Source organism: Podarcis erhardii (assembly GCF_964252035.2).
Source record: "Podarcis erhardii genome assembly, chromosome: 4".
Classification (NCBI taxonomy): domain Eukaryota; kingdom Metazoa; phylum Chordata; class Lepidosauria; order Squamata; family Lacertidae; genus Podarcis; species Podarcis erhardii.
The window spans coordinates 28,426,318-28,439,329 of NC_138508.1; positions in this window are offsets into that span (position 1 = coordinate 28,426,318).

Genomic DNA, 13,012 nt, shown 5'->3' on the forward strand with positions numbered 1-13,012 from the left:
ACCTTGGCGTTATTAGCACCACCCTCTTAACCAACTGAGCTAACCGGCCCTCTTCCTACATGGCTTAGGAACCAGATATTTGTTGGACTACATTCTCCCATATCACTCCACCCATTCAATGAAATGGTCCTCTGAGGCCATTCTCCGGGTACACTGCCATCTGAAGTGTGGTGGGTGAAGCGTGGAGACAGAGCCATTTTTGTGGTGGCTCCTCGCCTTTGAAATGCTTTCCCCAAGGAGTCCCGCTTGGAGACCTCATTACTCTCCTTTAGCTGCCAGGCAAAAGCATTTCTGTTTTCGTAAGCTTTCAAAAGACTGGTAACACAGGCATTCTTTCATTTAGGGCGGTTTGTGATTTTATCATCTTTTTACATTGGCTGCTCCTGTTCTACTTTGCCGTTTTAATCTGCTGCATTGGTTTGCATGCATTATGGCTATGCAAATAGTTTCAGATTTGCGCTCGACGTCTTAGGTGTGCATTAAAATGAGTAGCACATGAAGCAATCGCTGCTTCTTTGTCCATTGCCCCCGCTGCCTTTTTTGACAGGTAAGTAATTACTTGCTAGCTGACTCACGTAACTTTTGAAACTTTCAGGGAAGGCAAGGACTGCACACAGCAAATGAGAAACATTGCTGGTGCCATAAACTGACTCTGCTTTGACTTGCATCTGCCTGTCACTCTGCTTCTGCAACATTCTTGTTCCCTTGCTCTACCAGATGTATCTCTGCCTTCTGCTGCTCTGCTCCCCTACACCTGGTGCAGCCATTGGTGGTCAGTATTTTTGGGCATCTGCAAAGGCCCACACCTCAGCAAAGGGCCCCGGACCCCCCGCACTGCTTCTCCGCCTCCTTGCTGCTTCTGCCAGCTCACTCTAAGCCAGCGGTTCTCAAGCTGTGGGTCCCCAGCTGTTGTTGACTACAACTCTCATCATCCCTAGCTAGCAAGGCCGGAGGTCAGGGATGATGGGAGTTGTAGTCCAACAACATCTGGGGACCCACAGGTTGAGAACCGCTGCAGTCTAAGCAACTGAGCAGTGGTAGGAGGAAGCAAAAGTGGAACAGCCTCTGTTCACCTTGCTGCCTCTGAGTGTTTGCGTGCTGGGTGTGGATGGTGGAAGCCTAATGCACAGAGACGACAGCAGCAAGGAGGAAGTGAGTCCAGACAGAGACAGGTCCCACTGAGGGCATTTTGCCCATTCTTGCACCCAAACAAAAAAACCTCCTGGAGCTGAAACTGTGGAGCTTCCCTTTATATGTCTATCAATTCGCTTTCCTTTTATGTTATTAAGGCAGACCTTAGCATGTAGTTTTCCTTCAGGAAGAAAAAGAAAGCTTGTTTTCTCCTGCTCTGGTAGGTAGGACTTGAACCAATGGCTTCAAGTTACAAGGAAGAGATTCCAACTGAACATTCAGAAGAACAGGAAGTGTTGGCCTCTCTTTCCTTGGAGGTTTTTAAGCAGAGGTTGGATGGCCACCTGTCATGGATACTTTAGTTGAGATTCCTGCATTGCAGGGGGTTGAACTAGATGACCCTGGGAGGTGCCTTCAAACTCTAAGATTCCAGACCCTCCAAGTGTCTCTATTTTCCAGGGACAGTCCTGTGTTTACAGAAGCTGTCCCAGTTTCTGATTTGGTCCTGGAATGTCCTGCTTTTCCTTACAACACGGCTATTTTTGTTGGAGAAATGTTGGAGGGTTTGGTAAGACGTCCTTATTTTCATCAGAGAAATGTTGGAGGGTATGGAGTTATGTGACACTGACACACACACACACACACACACACACACACACACACCCGAGCCAAGGAGAGAAGTAACTATACAACCTTTAGAAGACATCTGAATTCAGCCTTGTACAGTGGTACCTTGGTTCTCAAACTTAATTTGTTGCGGAAGTCTGTTCCAAAGCCAAAGCGTTCCAAAACCAAGGCATGCTTTCCCATAGAAAGTAATGTAAAATGGATTAACCCGTTCCAGACTTTTAAAAACAACCCCTAAAACAGCAGTTTAACATGAATTTTACTATCTAACGAGACCATTGCTCCATAAAATGAAAGCAATAAACAATGTACTTCAGCCACACAACCAGTCAATCAGTAACTGAACTGGGTTCCACACAGTCACAAAAACGAAGAAAGAGCCACATAAACAAAAACGCAAAACGAATAGCAAAAACAGACGGACCTCAGCATAACACTCAAAACGGAAGGGTGGCACTCAAATCGGAAGTGTAATAGTCAAAATGGAGCACATTCAGCTTCCAAAAAAAGTTCGCAAACTGGAACACTTACTGGTACTTCCGGGTCTGCAGTGTTTGGGTTCCAAGTTGTTTGAGTACCAAGGTGTTTGAGAACCAAGATACTAATATACAGGGAAGTTTTTTTAATATTTAATGTTTTGTTATGTTTTTATATATGTTGGAAGCCGCCCAGAGTGGGTGAGATATAATAGTAGGCAACAACAACAGGTAGGACGTCCCCATTTTCAACGGAGAAATGTTGGATGGTATGTGATTCAGAGTAAGAACATGAAAAAGAATACATACTTCTTCATACTGCTTGTCTCTGGCTGTTAGATTAAAATTAAAGGGAATATTTATGATGACCGAGCAGATGTAGAAGCCCAGCTGTGCCAAAATTATTGTTTTTTATGGTGTGTGAGTGAATCTCCTTTCATTCCAGATTTGATTTCTGCTGAAATAAGTGGCATGGCAGCACAGACGCTCAAACAACGATGTGCTCTCCCAAGCTCACATTCCCAACATGTTCACAATCCTGTCTTAGCGAAGACTGCGCTGGCTTGTTCATGTCCAAAAGAATGGAAGAGACAGCAGGATCGCCAAGGATGTGCTCTACAGGGAGCTGGCTTCAGGTACCAGGCCCATTGGCAGACCAACTTTGAGTCACGAAGATGTCTGCATGCGTAACATGAAGGCTGGCAACATCTACCCCGCTGTGTGGAAGTCCCTTGTGGATGACTGCAATGCCTGGAAACTGTCAGTCAGGTCTTGCATGCTTAGCAGTGACCAGAGGAGGAATGGCCGCCGGGAGGAGCACAGAGAAGAAACACCACACTGAACATGCATCAGCCTTCCTCTGTCCTAGCCGCAACAAAACATGTCTCCCCCCTATTGGTCTCTACAGCCACAGCAGGTGCTGTAACATTCCTAAAGGCACATTCCTTCACTGTCTCCCAAGAGCTTGCTTCAGAAGAAACTGGAGTAAAGCACAAACTTAAAGTAGATTTCTTTGTTTTCACCCTTAACCCACTGTGACTATCTGGTGGCTGGAGGTTAGTTGTTTTACTCTCTGTTTACCTGTCTCCACAGAAAATGTAATGGTATCAACGGAGTATGAAAGTTATTGCCAGACACTTTAATGATTGTGACACCTGACGCGGGAGCAGCAATATATCAAGAACTTAGCAACTTTGCAACACTATCACAACTCCCATCATCCCTGACCCACCGGCCGTGCTGGGTAGCGCTGATGAGAGTTGGAATCAAACAACATCTAGAGGACCACAGTTTTCCCAGCCCTGGCTTATTGGGAGAATACAGGCAGCCCGCCCCCCATCTACGTGGAGGTTATGTTTCAAGGCACCCAGTGTGCCAGTGAAATTGTGTATACATTTGTACCTTAGATCCCAAATGCCTTGATACTTGGACGTTTTGGCTCCCGAATGCCGCAAACCCGGAAGTGAGTGTTCCGGTTTGTGAACATTCTTTGGAACATGAACATCCGACGGGGCATCTGATTGGCTGCAGCAGCTTCCTGCAGCCAATCAGAAGCCGCACTTTGGGTTTCCGAATGGTTTGGAAGTCGAATGGACTTCCGGAACGGATTCCATTCAACTTCCAAGGTACGACTGTAGTTGAAACCTACTGAAAAAACCTGCAAACACCCCGTTCTGCCCTCTCAGTGACGTCTTTATGACATTTCTTGATTAGGCACGATGCGCGTATACACAGCCGTGCACATATTGAATATATGTAAACATAAACCACCCAGAACTCTTCCAAAGAGAGGGGTTCATCTTCCCACTGATCCCCAGTAATCTTGTGAGTGAACCACTCATGCTTTCAAAATGCCTAATTACGTAATATTTGAAGCAATGAGATACATGGCTCTTACCAGTGGTCCTGGTTGATATTTTGCAGGTAAGCAGGGGTGCATTTCACATTCATCCTAATCACGTAGCATCCAAATTCAGCATGCATCTCCCATCTTGCAAGCTTCTCTGCTCCTGCTGAAGGAAATAACAAAACTTTTCCAAGGATGAAGTAGTGTGGGGATTTTCTGTTGCATATTTGTGCACCGTTTACCCTCTGATTTTGTTCACTGTGCACGCAAATCATTATTGTTTTACGTTGCTTTGCTTTTGGTAAAAGAAGTGACAGGAAGTTCAAACACGAGTAGGAGAATATACTTTCAAATCCATTCAGGTGGCACAAGGTCACTATGCTTTGCCACTATTTCCTTCTGCCCTTTTCCTGGACAGCTTCCTGCAATTTATCTCCGCATCCTCCGTAACATCATTTTCCAGCATGGAATGCTCCTTTTCGTGTGTGTGTGGCTTGGTGGTCAGCCACAAAATAACCACTCAAAGGCTTCCATTTTGAAAACAGATTCATCCTCCAGAATCTCAGTGAAGAGACGATTGCAGCTGTTTAGCTGTGGGTTTCAGCTGTTGTAAATAAAGTAATTATAATGGGAAGAACTTCTGCTTACTTGTGAAACTGTGCTAGTGAATATCATGATCTGATCAAAGACGGACCTTGAATGAAAAACACATTCTACAAATACCTAATATCGGCAAAAGATTGTACAGTTCAGCCTGAAATTAAGAGAAAATGTAAAACAGTGACTCCTCCCAGGAATCCTGACAGTATCTAGCTCACAGCTCTTTCCTTGAAAACCTGACCAGATTTTCATTTCTCACACAGAAAAACTCTACCTTAGAATAGGCCTGGAAGACCCTGACAAATGCTTGCAGATTCAGCACAGAGTTAAGGCAGAAATCCTGCACCCACTTACCCCATACTGTTCAACATCTATCTGATGAAACAGGGACATCGTATTCAATAATAATAATAATAATAATAATAATAATAATAATAATAATAATGCCCTGCCCATCTGACTGGGTTGCCCCAGCCACTCTGGGAGGCTTCCAACATATATAAAAACATAAAACACTAAACTTTTTTTTTTTTAAAAAACTTCCCTATACAGGGCTGCCTTCAGATGTCTTCTAAAGGTTGTATAGTTACCGTATTTTTCACTCCATAAGACACACCAGACCACAAGACGCACCTAGTTTTTGGAGGAGGAAAACAAGAAAAAAAATATTCTGAATCTCAGAAGCCAGAACAGCAAGAGGGATCACTGCGCAGTGAAAGCAGCAACCCCTTGCTGTTCTGGCTTCTGGGATAGCTGCGCAGCCTGCATTCGCTCCATAAGACACACACACATTTCCCCTTACTTTTTAGGAGGGAAAAAGTGTTTACCTCCTTGGCTCAGGGGTAACACAACTCCATACCCTCCAACATTTCTCAGGTGAAAATAGGAACATCCTAAGGAAAAGTAGGACATCCTGGGATCAAATCAGAAACCAGGGCGGCTTCTGTAAATTTGGGACGGTCCCTGGAAAATGGGGATCCTGAGAGGGTCTGCTAGGCCCAAGCATCGTGGGGCGTGGCAGGGAGATAGCACAAACCTGAAATAAGGCCCCTCTCAAAATAACCTAAGAGCCCTGCTGGATCAAGCCTGTCAGGGTTTCTGGGAGAAGTGAGGAGATGGCAGAGGAGACGGAAAGCGAGTGGGAGGAGGGAGAGAGAGACGAGGAAGAAGATGACGGAATTCGAAGGGAATCTATGAGCCTAAGCAGCGAGTCAGAGGATTCCCAAAAGGGAGCTAGCATGATCAGGCGAAAAGCAGGAGAAGAGAGAAGCTGTGAAAAGTCAGGAAAGGAGGGGAGAAAGCCCAGTGAAGCACAGACGCTGTCAGAGGGGTCTCAGCCGGAACGGAGTAAAGGGGGTGGAGTTGTCAGCCTCTCGGAGGGAGGAGGAACAGGAGAAAACAGAGAGAGGGGGTTGGAGCAAGGTGTTCAGCCGGAAAGGGTAGAGAGTGGAACAGGGGGCAGTATAGAGGACGAAGGAAAGGTCAAAAGCAACGTACGCGCGCCAAGTTCAAGCATAGAGGCGCGCGGAAGTGGGGAAAGCTCAGAGGAGGAGCCCGGCCCCAAAGCCAGAAGGAGGGGGCAGGAGGCGGCAGAGGATTCAGCCTCAGGCGAATCCCGGAAGGAGAGAACCCAGGGGGGCAGAAAGACCCTGCGGAAAAGAAAGGAGAGGAAGAGGTGGTCTAGAGCCAGGCTATTAAGTTGGTGTGGAGGAGGGGAGGAGTCAGAGGGGGACTGCAGCGGTCTAACGTGACAGACGTACAGCCACAATGCTGAACTGTGAAAGAAGCAACTATCATCAATAAACTTTTCCTGTAAGTAAACTATAATGGAGTAAGGTCTCTCGTGAGCTGGGACCCACCTGGGTGGCTGTGACAGAAAGTCCCCCTCCCTCTGAAAGCAAAAATTTTTTTTTGCGAAGCTCACGAACGGAGCAGCCATGAGTGCTGAGGAACAGCTGGCTGCACTCCGGGATCAGATTACCACTCTCACAACGGCAGTCATTGCTTCGCAGAAGAAGAATGCTGACTTGGAGAAAGCGTGCCAGGATTTGCAAGCAAGGTGGGAAAATGCGGACAAGGCGGGGACCCCGGGCTCCAGAGCGGAGGGCATTGCGCTTGGAAGGAGGGGGGGTGCCCTAGTTTCGCATTTTAATGGCAACTTGCAAGACTATCCCAACTTCAGGGCAGATGTCGTGTATGCACTGCATTTACTCCGTCATGATTTTAGAGATGAGGAGGAGAGAGTGGGATTTATTGTTTCGCACCTGCATGGGGAAGCCAGGGCTTGGCTACGCAATCTGTGGCGCGAAGATGGACCAGCCCGTCGCAATGCAGATGCGTTTATCAAAGCGATGGATGCTTGTTTTCAATCCTCTGTGGATAAGGACATTGCGCGCCGGCAGATGCACGGGCTGAGGCAGGGGAAAGCCACTGTACGCCAATATCATTCTAAATTTTTTGCATTGCTCACCGCCTTAGATTGGCCGAAGGACAGTCTACCGGTCAGGGATCTTTTTTGGGAGGGATTGAGCCCCTCCGTCAAGGATGAGATCGCAAGGGGGGACAGACCCCAGACCCTGGAAGACGTGGTGCAACGGGCTTTGGCTATAGGAATTCGACATGAGGGACGTCCGTGGCACGAGGAGGGGGGGCCCCAAGCGCGCGCGCAAGCAAAAACTCTCCCTTTTGTGCACAGGGATTTCAGCCGTGCGCACCCCTCACCAATGGGGACGGAAGCCGAAGAGCCAATGGAGATTGGTGGTGCTAGGGCTCAAAAGCCATCCCAGAGCCCCATCCCTGCTGCAGCCAAAGCGAAGCCTCCTAGAGGGACCAGGAAGTGTTACATCTGCGACAGTGCACACCATATGGCGAAAGAGTGCCCCCAGAGGCTCCAGAAGCACACTGCAGCACTGGCAACTGTGACAGCAGAGGTGCAATCAGAGGAGCAGCTTCAGGGAAACTGCAGTGCCTGGCTGGAAGCAGAGCTACTGGGGCTCAGCCAGGCGGATCTGTAGAGAAGTCCCCAGCATCCTTGCAGCGCATGGACCCTTTACCTCCCAAACCAGCAGTTTTACTCACAGCAACACTCCAGCTGCCTGATGGGCGACTTCTCGAGGTTCCAACAACCATCGATTCGGGAAGCAACGCCGATTTCGTGGGATTACAGTTCGTCAAGCAGCATAACATAGCGCTCCTGCCTGCAACGACGCCTCTGAACGTGGTCACGGTAGACGGCAGGAAGTTGCTGGGGGGGCAAGTGGTGCAGCAAACCCCTCCCATGATGATGCAAATTGGAGACCATCGAGAGCTTATTAGTTTCAATGTCACCCACTTATCGGACACGCCCATCGTGTTGGGCATGAGTTGGCTGGACAGGCACAGTCCCGCGGTTGCTTGGTACCAGAGGCAGATCACCTTTTGTTCATCGTATTGCGCCCAGAATTGCATCCAAACCGATCAAGGAGGAGAAGCCGAACAGCAGCTGCATCTGCGTATGGTGCAAGCGGTTCCTCACAAGTACGCGGAGTTCTTGGAGGTTTTCTGCGAAAAGGAAGCTGACAAATTGCCGCCTCACAGACCTTACGACTGCGCGATTGACTTAGTGCCTGGCGCGCAGTTGCCAACTGCCAAGCTGTACTCCATGTCGGAAGACGAGCTGCAAGAGCTTCGGGAGTTCATAGAACACAACCTCAAGCGCGGATTCATCCAGGAATCTAAAGCAGCGGGAGGCAGTCCTGTTTTCTTTGTGAAAAAGAAAGACACGCCCCAGAAGAGGCTCATTGTGGACTACCGGTTCATAAACAGACTAACTAAGCCCAAGGCCTTCCCCATGCCCAAAATTGACGACCTTTTGGCTACAGTCAGGAGGGGGAAGATTTTTACCAAGCTGGATTTACGTGGCGCTTACAACCTCATCCGCATCAGGAAGGGCGACGAGTGGAAGACGGCCATGTTCACTCCTTTGGGCACGTACGAATACAGAGTTATGCCCTTCGGTCTACAAAATGGCAGCCATGTTTTCCAAGCATTCATGCATCACGTCCTGGCAGGTCTCCTCTACAAGAAGTGTGTCTGTTTTCTCGACGATATCCTAATTTTCTCGGAATCGCCAGGGGATCACGATAAGGACGTGAAGGAAGTTCTGCAGAGGCTGAAGGAACACAGGCTGTACGCCAAGTTGGAGAAGTGCCAGTTTGATGTGAGAGAGGTAGATTTCCTTGGCTACAAGCTGTCCGACGAGGGACTGGCCATGGACAAGACTAAAGTCCAAGCGCTGTTGGACTGGAAAAGCCCTCGAAATCGGAAGGAGGTCCAGAAGTTCATCGGCTTTGCCAATTTTTATCGCAAGTTTATTAAAGGTTTTGCAAACGCGACGGCGGCAATCACTGACACCCTCAGTTCCAAGAAGAAGAAGTTCGTCTGGACCGAACAAGCAGAGCGATCCTTTCGGAAGCTTAAAAGCCTTTTCGCCTCCGAGGAGCAGCTGCTGCACGTGAATCCTGGCAGGCCCATGCGGGTAGAGACAGATGCATCAGACAGAGCAGTTGGGGCCGTCCTCTTGCAAGAGGATTCGCAAGGCAACTGGAGACCGGGTGCATTCTACTCCCGGAAGCTCAGCAAGACGGAGCGCAACTACACCATATGGGACAGGGAGTTGTTGGCCATTCATGCAGCTTTCAAAGCGTGGCGACACTTCCTGATAGGAGCCAAGCACACGGTGCAGGTCCGCACGGATCACAAGAACTTAGAGTATTGGCGGACGGCTAAATTGCAAACCCAACGACACATGCGCTGGGCGGAATTCTTTGCGGATTTCGATTTTAAAATAGAATACATCCCTGGAGACTCCAATGTTATAGCAGACGCGCTGTCCCGAAAGCCTCAATACCTGGAGGAAGTAGCTCCAATCGCAGCAAAGTACATCTTCGCACCGCAGGCGTGGACGTGCGCTACCATCGCAGTCGACCTGGACGCGGTGCGACGCGCGCTGCAAGAGGATCAGTTTGCACAATCCAAGATGGAGGAGCTCCGCAGAGGGTCGCCTGACAACAATGAGTTTCAGTTGCAGGACGGACTTTTGACTCGCAAGGGCGCCCTTTACGTGCCCACCGACGAGCTTCGCGCCACGGTTTTGCAACAATTGCACGATGCCCCGAGTGCGGGCCATTTCGGCAAAGAGAAGACGATGGAGTTGGTGGCAAGGGACTTTTGGTGGCCCCAGATGAGAGGAGAGGTGGCGGACTACGTAGCCAGGTGCGATATCTGCCAGAGGTCCAAACCAGTGCATCAGAAACAGGCGGGATTGTTAGAACCGCTGGAGACACCGCAGCAACCGTGGGAGAGGGTAGCGTTGGACTTTGTTACAGACCTGCCCAGCTCCAGAGGTAAGACGGCGGTGTTAGTGGTTGTGGACTTGTTCACCAAGATGGCGCACTTCATTCCTTGTGCCAAGGTGGCGACGGCAGAACAGACCGCAAAGCTCTTCATCGATCACGTCTTCAGAGTGCATGGACTACCGCAGTCCGTCTTGTCCGACAGGGGGCGCCAATTTGTTTCCACTTTCTGGCGGAAGCTTCTGGGTATCTTGCACGTCAAGATCAACCTGACGTCGGCGAGGCATCCACAGACCAACGGTCAAGCGGAGAGGGTCAACGCGATCATGCAGCAGTACCTACGGTGTTACGCCAACCAGCGACCCGCGGCGTGGGTGGACCACCTGCCGATGGCTGAGTTCGCCTACAACAACACGAAGCACGCATCCACCGGGGTGACGCCTTTCTTCGCGAACTATGGACGTCATCCCAGAACCTTCCCGAGCTTTACAGCACCTGAAGGGGGGGGACCTCAAAATGCCGACCAGTTTGCAGCAGAGTTGCAAGAGGTGCACGAGGAGCTGCGGAGACATTTGGAGCTGGCAAAGCAGGCGTATAAGGTGCAAGCCGATAAACACAGAAGGGCGGGGGAAGACATTCAGGTTGGGGACTGGGTATGGTTAGCAGCCCACGCGATGCCGGCCAGGTCGTTGGCCAAAAAGAAGTTAGAACACAGGCAGCTAGGACCATATCAAGTTGAGGCTAAGGTCAATCCGGTGGCTTTTCGCCTAGCCCTTCCGGAGGGCTCCAGGGTGCACCCGGTCTTTCATAGGTCGGTGCTCACTCCCTACAAAGCCCCACACAGGTTTCAAGAGTCAGGAGCACCTCCAGAGCCACGTAGAAGGGCGCCTGAGAGAGGGGAGTCGCCAAGACCAGAACCTCTTAATGAGGTCACAGAGATACTGGATTCACGATGGGGGGAGGAGGGAGTTGAATATTTTCTCGCCAGGGAAGGCACTCCAGTCTCTGCAAATAGCTGGGTGCCGGGTTACGCTTTGGACGAACCCCTGTTGAAGGAGGAGTTTCATGCAATTTTTCCGCACAAACCCATGCCCGAGGAGTATTTTGATGATTGGCTTTTCACGCCCACTTTGTCGGGCAGCACGTTCGGGGGTTTCTCCTCGCCCGAGGGCTCTACGCCCAAAACAAGCCCGACCAGGGATCCCCGCCTGGGGGGGGAAGAGACAAACCCTTATTGGTGGGTGGATCAGCCAAGGGAGGTATGGAGTCAGAGGTGGATGATAGGTCCTTGGCGGGCAGCGCCAGGAGAAGCAGTGAGGGAGGAAGAGACTGTGATGCCTTCAGGTGGAGAACCCGAGTTCGAACACACGTATACGGAGCTGCCAGAGGAGAAGATTGACATGGACACCCGGTATCCTGAACCGACCCAGGAAGAACCACATTTCCCTCAACCTGCACCCAGCGACCGGGAGGGGGGAAGGGGGGGTTTCGAGGGGGGGATGGATGTCAGGGTTTCTGGGAGAAGTGAGGAGATGGCAGAGGAGACGGAAAGCGAGTGGGAGGAGGGAGAGAGAGACGAGGAAGAAGATGACGGAATTCGAAGGGAATCTATGAGCCTAAGCAGCGAGTCAGAGGATTCCCAAAAGGGAGCTAGCATGATCAGGCGAAAAGCAGGAGAAGAGAGAAGCTGTGAAAAGTCAGGAAAGGAGGGGAGAAAGCCCAGTGAAGCACAGACGCTGTCAGAGGGGTCTCAGCCGGAACGGAGTAAAGGGGGTGGAGTTGTCAGCCTCTCGGAGGGAGGAGGAACAGGAGAAAACAGAGAGAGGGGGTTGGAGCAAGGTGTTCAGCCGGAAAGGGTAGAGAGTGGAACAGGGGGCAGTATAGAGGACGAAGGAAAGGTCAAAAGCAACGTACGCGCGCCAAGTTCAAGCATAGAGGCGCGCGGAAGTGGGGAAAGCTCAGAGGAGGAGCCCGGCCCCAAAGCCAGAAGGAGGGGGCAGGAGGCGGCAGAGGATTCAGCCTCAGGCGAATCCCGGAAGGAGAGAACCCAGGGGGGCAGAAAGACCCTGCGGAAAAGAAAGGAGAGGAAGAGGTGGTCTAGAGCCAGGCTATTAAGTTGGTGTGGAGGAGGGGAGGAGTCAGAGGGGGACTGCAGCGGTCTAACGTGACAGACGTACAGCCACAATGCTGAACTGTGAAAGAAGCAACTATCATCAATAAACTTTTCCTGTAAGTAAACTATAATGGAGTAAGGTCTCTCGTGAGCTGGGACCCACCTGGGTGGCTGTGACAAAGCCAAAGGCTCATCTAAGCCTACAAGCAGAATTTGGGTGCGAGAAACACTCCCCTCACTTGCGATTCCCAGAAACTGGCCTCAAGAGGCATACTGCTTCTGACCGTGGAGAAGGGAGCATAGCCATAGTGTCTAGATAGCCTTCATGAATTATGGCCAGGGATGATAGTTGTAGTTCCATAACCTCTGAAGGCCACCAGGTTGAGGAAGGCTGCCGTAGATGGATCATGGAGTGTTGACTTTAATGCTAAATTAGACATTTCTGAAATTAAACCACTGACCACACAGAGGCTTTGTTGCCGTCAGGGCCCCAGGATCAGGCCTGTTTCCCCACTCATCATAATGGCGTTGCAGACTTCACCAGAATACCCTGGATCTCCAAGCCTCACTAAAACTTACCCTTGTTCTTTGCCTTGCCTGGCGTTGCATTTACTGGGAGCCTCACCTTCTAGTCAATGGGCCTTACTTCATGTAGGTCACCCATCATACAACTGATGTCAACACGATGCCCAGTCACTTCATTTAAAAGGAAGGTTTAAAGTCGAACTCCCAATTCTTCCTTCGCTTGGCATTTGCTCAGGATTTTTTTTACCTTTTATTCGATACTTGGAAGTTTCCCGCACTCAATTGTTATCAGACCATGGAAAGGTTGGTGTGGTTTGCCCTAAAGTGCCTGAAAAATCATCTTTTAAGTCCCACAGGCTAG